Genomic DNA, 6000 nt, shown 5'->3' on the forward strand with positions numbered 1-6000 from the left:
TGACACATGGACAATCACGGAGCCTCAATGAGGGATGCTCTGGATTTGGTTGCCAAAGCTTTCTTAATTGAGATGAGGGTGGTACCATATCATGGGCTGGTCCCCGGATCAGATAAGAAAGAGCAGGCTGAGCACTAGGCGTGCACTGATCCATTGCTCCTGTCAGGGGATGTGATGCGACCAGCTGCTTCACTTCCTGTCACCCTGACTTTCCTGCAGTGACGGAATATAGCCTCAGACAAGAGCCTAATAAGCCCTTTCTCCCTGAAGTCTCACTCCTCAGTGTGTTTGTCATGATGTTTTAGGCTTCTCTAAAGGAATAGAACTGATAGGATGAAGATAGATAGATGGGTAGATGGATAGATAGATGGATAGATAGATAATAGATAGATAGATGGGTAGATGGATAGATAGATGGATAGATAGATAATAGATAGATAGATGGGTAGATGGATAGATAGATGGATAGATAGATAATAGATAGATAGATGGGTAGATGGATAGATAGATGGATAGATAGATAATAGATAGATAGATGGGTGGGTACATGGATGGGTGGATAGATAGATGGATAGATAGATAATAGATAGATAGATGCGGAGATGGATGGATAGGGGTGTTGAGAGTGAGAGCAGGCAAGCCTAAAGCAAAAGCTGCCATATGATTTTATGTGGGTTGTCACCAGAAGGTGTGGCCCAGATTTGGGACGGGCGTTCTCGCTTCAAGTGATCCAGGTTTAGGGTGGGTCTCCCACGCCAGAATGATCCAATCAAGAACATCCCTCACAGGCATGCTCCATTGCTTGGGTTTCAGTTGGTTCCAGATGCTAAGCTGACAGCCAAGATTAGCCTCACACAGAGAAACAGGAAAGAAACTGAGAAGCAGCCCAAAGTCGCTGCTCAGAGCCCAGCCGAGCCTTCTCTGCAGTGGCCGCTTGCCTTGGGGTCCCGGTGTCCATGTGCTTGTAGAAGTCAAGGCTGCCATGTACAGGACTTAATGCAGAGAAAGGATGGCTTCAAACTCAGATCCAAGTTTACCACCAGCACCCAGCCGAGGATGGATACTTTTAAAAAGAAAATGGCTTTGGTTTTCTTACTACATGTTTTTATTTTAAATTAAAGGAAAACTAGAAAAAGTTTAAATACAGAAAAGCATAATGCAAAAACAACCCTAAATGTTTTGATCTGTATTTGTTCACTGTTCTTCACAAATTTAAAAACAAAAACAGTAAAAAGAGTGGTACAAACTGGTTTTTTGTTTTTTTGAGACAGGTTTCTTTTGCTGTGTAGTCCCAGTTCTCCTGGACCCACTTTATAGAGCAGGGTGGCCTTGAACTCAGGATCTTCCTGCCTCTGCCTCCCAAGCGCTGAGATTAAAGGCGTGTACTACCAGGCCCAGTGCCAACTTCTATTCTTTTTAACTTTGTGGATAGTGGGGCATCTGTAAATAAGTCAATAAAACTATAGACTAAATGACATTTTGTAAGTGTATTACTATCGTTTGCTTTCTGTGAATGTTTGTGTATGTGTATATGCGTGCATGTTTGTATATGTGGGGTGTGTGTACATGTATGTGTGTGCGGGGACCAGAAGACCACTTTAGGTGTCATTCATAGGAATGGCATCCTTCCCCCTTTGAGACAGGGTCTCTCATTGGCTTTGAGCTTACCATTTAAACCTTGTTGGCTGGGAAGTGAGCGAGGGACTCCTCTCCCCATCTCCCCAGCACAGGAACTGCAAGCTTGCCACATCACCTAATCATCTGCCTCAGCCTCTCAAATGCCAGGGTTGCAGCTGTGCACCACAATGCCCACCGTTAGGATTGAGTCTTATGCTGCACCCTGGGCAGAGAGATGGAAGAGAGCCACTGGAAGTATTATAGTTCAGGCAGGCTTTTGTTGTTTTAATGTACGTGGTGCGTTGTCTGCTGGTCTGTACACCATGTGTGTGCCTGGTACCAACTGAGGCCAGAAGAGGGCATCAGATCTCTTGAAACTGGAATTACAGATGTCAGCCAGCATGTAGATGCTGGGAAGTGAATGTAGGTTTTTTGTTTGTTTGTTTTGTTTTGTTTTTTAATAAGAGCAGCTGATGCTTTCAACCGTTGACTGTCTCTGCAGTACCAGGCCAGATAGTTTTGAAGTAGTGTTTCTAAAACTTAAATGTGGATGTAAACGCCCAGGACCTTGTTAAAATCCAGGCTCTCCCTGAAGGGCTCTGGCCAGCCCAGGTACAGGGAACATGGCTCCGGCAGGCCCTGCCCTTCTCCCCATTCCCTCTGCCTTGCTAAAAACCACCAGAGGACATTCCTTGCCTGTTCCCATACTTGGCCACTTCCTCCTCCCGAGGCTGACTACCAAGGTCCAGCTATGAAAGTATTGAAGTGCAGCCATCAAAAGCCCCCTTTGGCTCACCTGATTCACATGTCCATTAAACATAAACACCTCATCCTAACGCAGGGTTTCCCCATTGACCCTTATAAGCTGCCATTGGCCTGTGGTCCACGTATGTCTCCTCTTGTGGCAGTCTTTTGTCCTCCAGGACAAATACTCCTTCCCTCTCTCCCTTGTTCCCTTCCCCTTCTCCCTCGTCCTCTGTCTCCAGTCTTTGTCTCTGATTCCCTGAACTCTGTCCCTCTGGGGCAAATCAACCTCCTTTGTGCTGAGAACTTGGTCTTGGGGGTTCTGAGCAGATACTGATCTCTTCCACTCATCTTGAAGGGCCCGGTGGTCTGTTTCTGATGAGGTCTCGCGTAATGTTGATGCTGGTGGTCTAAGGATTATAGAGAATCTGATTCAGATTATATTAAGTAACAGATGGGCTATAGTTGAGGTCAGAAGCACTGTAGGAGAAAAGAGGCACTGACTTCCGTGGGGATTACTTCATGGTGTCAGTGACATCTGAGTTAGCCTTGGAGGGACTTTGGCTTGGGGCTGGACAAGGGAGAGAGGGGAACGGAGCAGCCCATGCCTGGGGGGACAGTCTAGAAAAAAAAAAAGCAGCCTTGGCTTGAGGGAGGAGTTGGCTGCAAATTTGTTGTGTGCCAGGCACCATGTTTGATGCATGTACTCCAGAGCCTGGCACGTTAATGAGATTCAGAATGCCAGCTGTGTAGAGTTCACACGCTAGGATGACAAGACCGCATCTGTGAGAGCAGCTCGGGCCAAGCTGTAGAATCTTGAGTTTTGCTTAAGAGTTTTTATTTGAGCCAGGCGATGATGGTGCACGCCTTTAATCCCAGCACTCGGGAGGCAGAGGCAGGTGGATCTTTGTGAGTTCGAGGCCAGCCTGGTCTACAAAGCTAGTTCCAGGACAGCCAAGACTATATAGAGAAACCCTGTCTCAAAAATCCAAAAACAAAACAAAAAGCCCAAAAACAAACAAAACAAAACCCAAAGGAGGGGGGAGGGGAGAGAGGGGGAGGGAGGGAGGAAAGGAAAGAGAGAGAGAGAGAGAGAGAGAGAGAGAGAGAGAAGATGGCTTTTAGTAAAGTGGCTGCTGCCAAACAAGCACAGGGCCCTGCATGTCCTCAGCACTCATTAAAGCCAGGTACAGTGAGATGCACTTATAATCTCAGTTCTGGGGAGCAAGACAGACTCTTAGGGGGCTTTCTGGACAGTAAGTGAGCTTCAAGTTCATTGAGAGATCCTGTCTCCAAAGAAAAGGGAGTGTAGAACAGTAGAAGTAAACATTTAACATCTACTGGCCTCCATGTACATTTTGATACACACACACAGACACACACATGCATGAGTGCATGCACACGCGCATGCAAGTTTGTATTTTGTGTTATAGATAGGAACTGTAGTGTGTGTGTGTGTGTGTGTGTGTGTGTGTGTGTGTGTGTGTGTGTGTAGTTGTGTGCTATATAACATTTCGGTCATGGAAGGGTCCCATTCTATCTAGGAACCATAACACAGTGTTGCCAGGGACTCCCTAGGCCCTTTGCTGAAATGCACCCTGCAGTTTGTTTCACCCAGCAGAATCACTAAGATGTGTCTCTCAGAATGTGCCTACATCATTAAGTAGCAGTTGTAAATAGTTCATGTCTCCATAATAAAACTAAGTCCTTCTCCTTGAAGTATATTTAATATTTTAGTGATAGCTTATTAAAGTAGAGTTTTCATTTTCCTCACTCTTAGCTTTTCTATTTAAAATGCTATCCTTAAAAAAAAATGCTATCCTTTCTGTTTTGCAAAGAATGCATCTTCAGTGCCTGAGGAGGGGGTTGCATCCCCTGGAGCTAGTGTTACGGGTGGTTATAAGCCAGCTGGGAACTGAACGTGGGTCTTCTGCTAAAGTATCAAGTGCTTGGAGCCTTCTCTACTAGCCCCTAAAGTGCCATCCTTTTCATTACTGTTTTAGAGTCAAAAATCTAAAATAAATGTGATTTACTTGTTGAATAGTGTACACATCACCTGAAGTGTACAATGTATGCAGGTATATTCAGTAAAAACGTCTCCCCCATCTGCCCAGTTCCCTTCACTGAGGACAGCCAGTGCTAAGCACTTCTGGTGTCTCTGGTGTGGTGGATATTCTGAGGTGGTTTCTAGTGAACCCACCTCCACTGTCCATGCCCCTGTACGCTCCTTGATGTGTGCTGCTTTGTAGTTCAGCTTCTAACGAGTAGAACAGTGAAAGTCACTTCCGGGAATAGGTTACGAAGAACGCTGCTACACCAGGCGCGGTGGCACTCACCTTTAACTCCAGTACTCTGGGAGGCAGAGGCAGGCGGATCGCTGCGAGTTCGAGGCCAGCCTGGTCAACAAAGCAAGTCTAGGACAGCCAAGGCTACATAGAGAAACTCTGTCTCAAAAAACAAAAATAAGTAAATAAATATTTTCAAAACAGCTACAGAGGCTGGGAGATGGCTCAGCTACCCACATAAGAGTTAGGCATGGTGGCACACATCAGTTCAGCAGATTGGTAAGCTCCAGGGTCAAAGCAAGACCCTGTCTCAAACAACACGGTACAGAACCCTAGAGGAAGACACTGAAGTAGACCCCTGGCCTCCTTGGGCACTTGCATAGGCACACAACCAGACATACCTGCATATAGCATGGAATGCAGTTCCACAGTTCGGTACTGTATTGCTGTAGTTTGTGGAACTTACTGATGGACATTCAGGCTGTGCCAAAAGTCAGCTGTCTCAGCTGCCATATCTGTTCATTAAGCTATTTGTCCTCCCATACTTTGTGTGCCAAGTAATTGGGACTTAAAGCCATGGTCCGTGCTAAGCAAGTGCTCTGCCACTGAGCTACATCCCCAGTCCAGAATTTTCCATTTAGCTAATCATATGCTTTACAACAACAACAACAACAATAACAATCTGTTAATAGTTTATACAATGGAGCCAAGCATGGTGGCTCGTGCCTGTAATCCCAGCACTCGGGAAGCAGAGGCAGGTGGATTGCTGTGAGTTCGAGGTCAGCCTGATCTACAAAGCGAGCCTAAGACAGCCAAGGCTACACAGAGAGACCCTGTCTCAAAAAGAAAGAAAGAAAGAAAGAATTTAAACAATGTAGGGAGTCCCAGCTGGCTGATGGAGTGAGTTCTTTTCTGTGTCCTTCACTTGGTCACTCTCCCCTGCCACCATGAGCCATAGTTGTTCCAGTCAAATGAGGAAAGTTGGTTTTCCTGTCTCTACTTCATCCACATTCAAAGGTTGGCCTGACGAGTCTTTCGGGCTGGAGAGACGGTGGCTCTGAGAGCAAAGTGCCTGCTGTACAAGCCTGAGGACCTAAGTTCTCATGCCCAGCTGGGCAGGCACAGCCATAGCCCCAGCACTGGAAGGTGGAAACAGGGCAACACTGTAGTCATGCTGGCCAGACAGTCTAGAGCCCATCACTGAACTCCAGATTCAGTAAGAGACTCTGCCTCAAGTCTTCAAGTGGAGAGGGTGGGTGGGTGGTGCACGCCTTTAATCTTCAATCCCAGCACTCCAGAGGCAAGAGGAGCCCAAGGCCAGTCTGGTTTACGTAGCAAGTTTCAGGGCTATATC

This window comes from Acomys minous (genome assembly GCF_964271855.1).
Source record: "Acomys minous genome assembly, chromosome: 6".
Classification (NCBI taxonomy): domain Eukaryota; kingdom Metazoa; phylum Chordata; class Mammalia; order Rodentia; family Muridae; genus Acomys; species Acomys minous.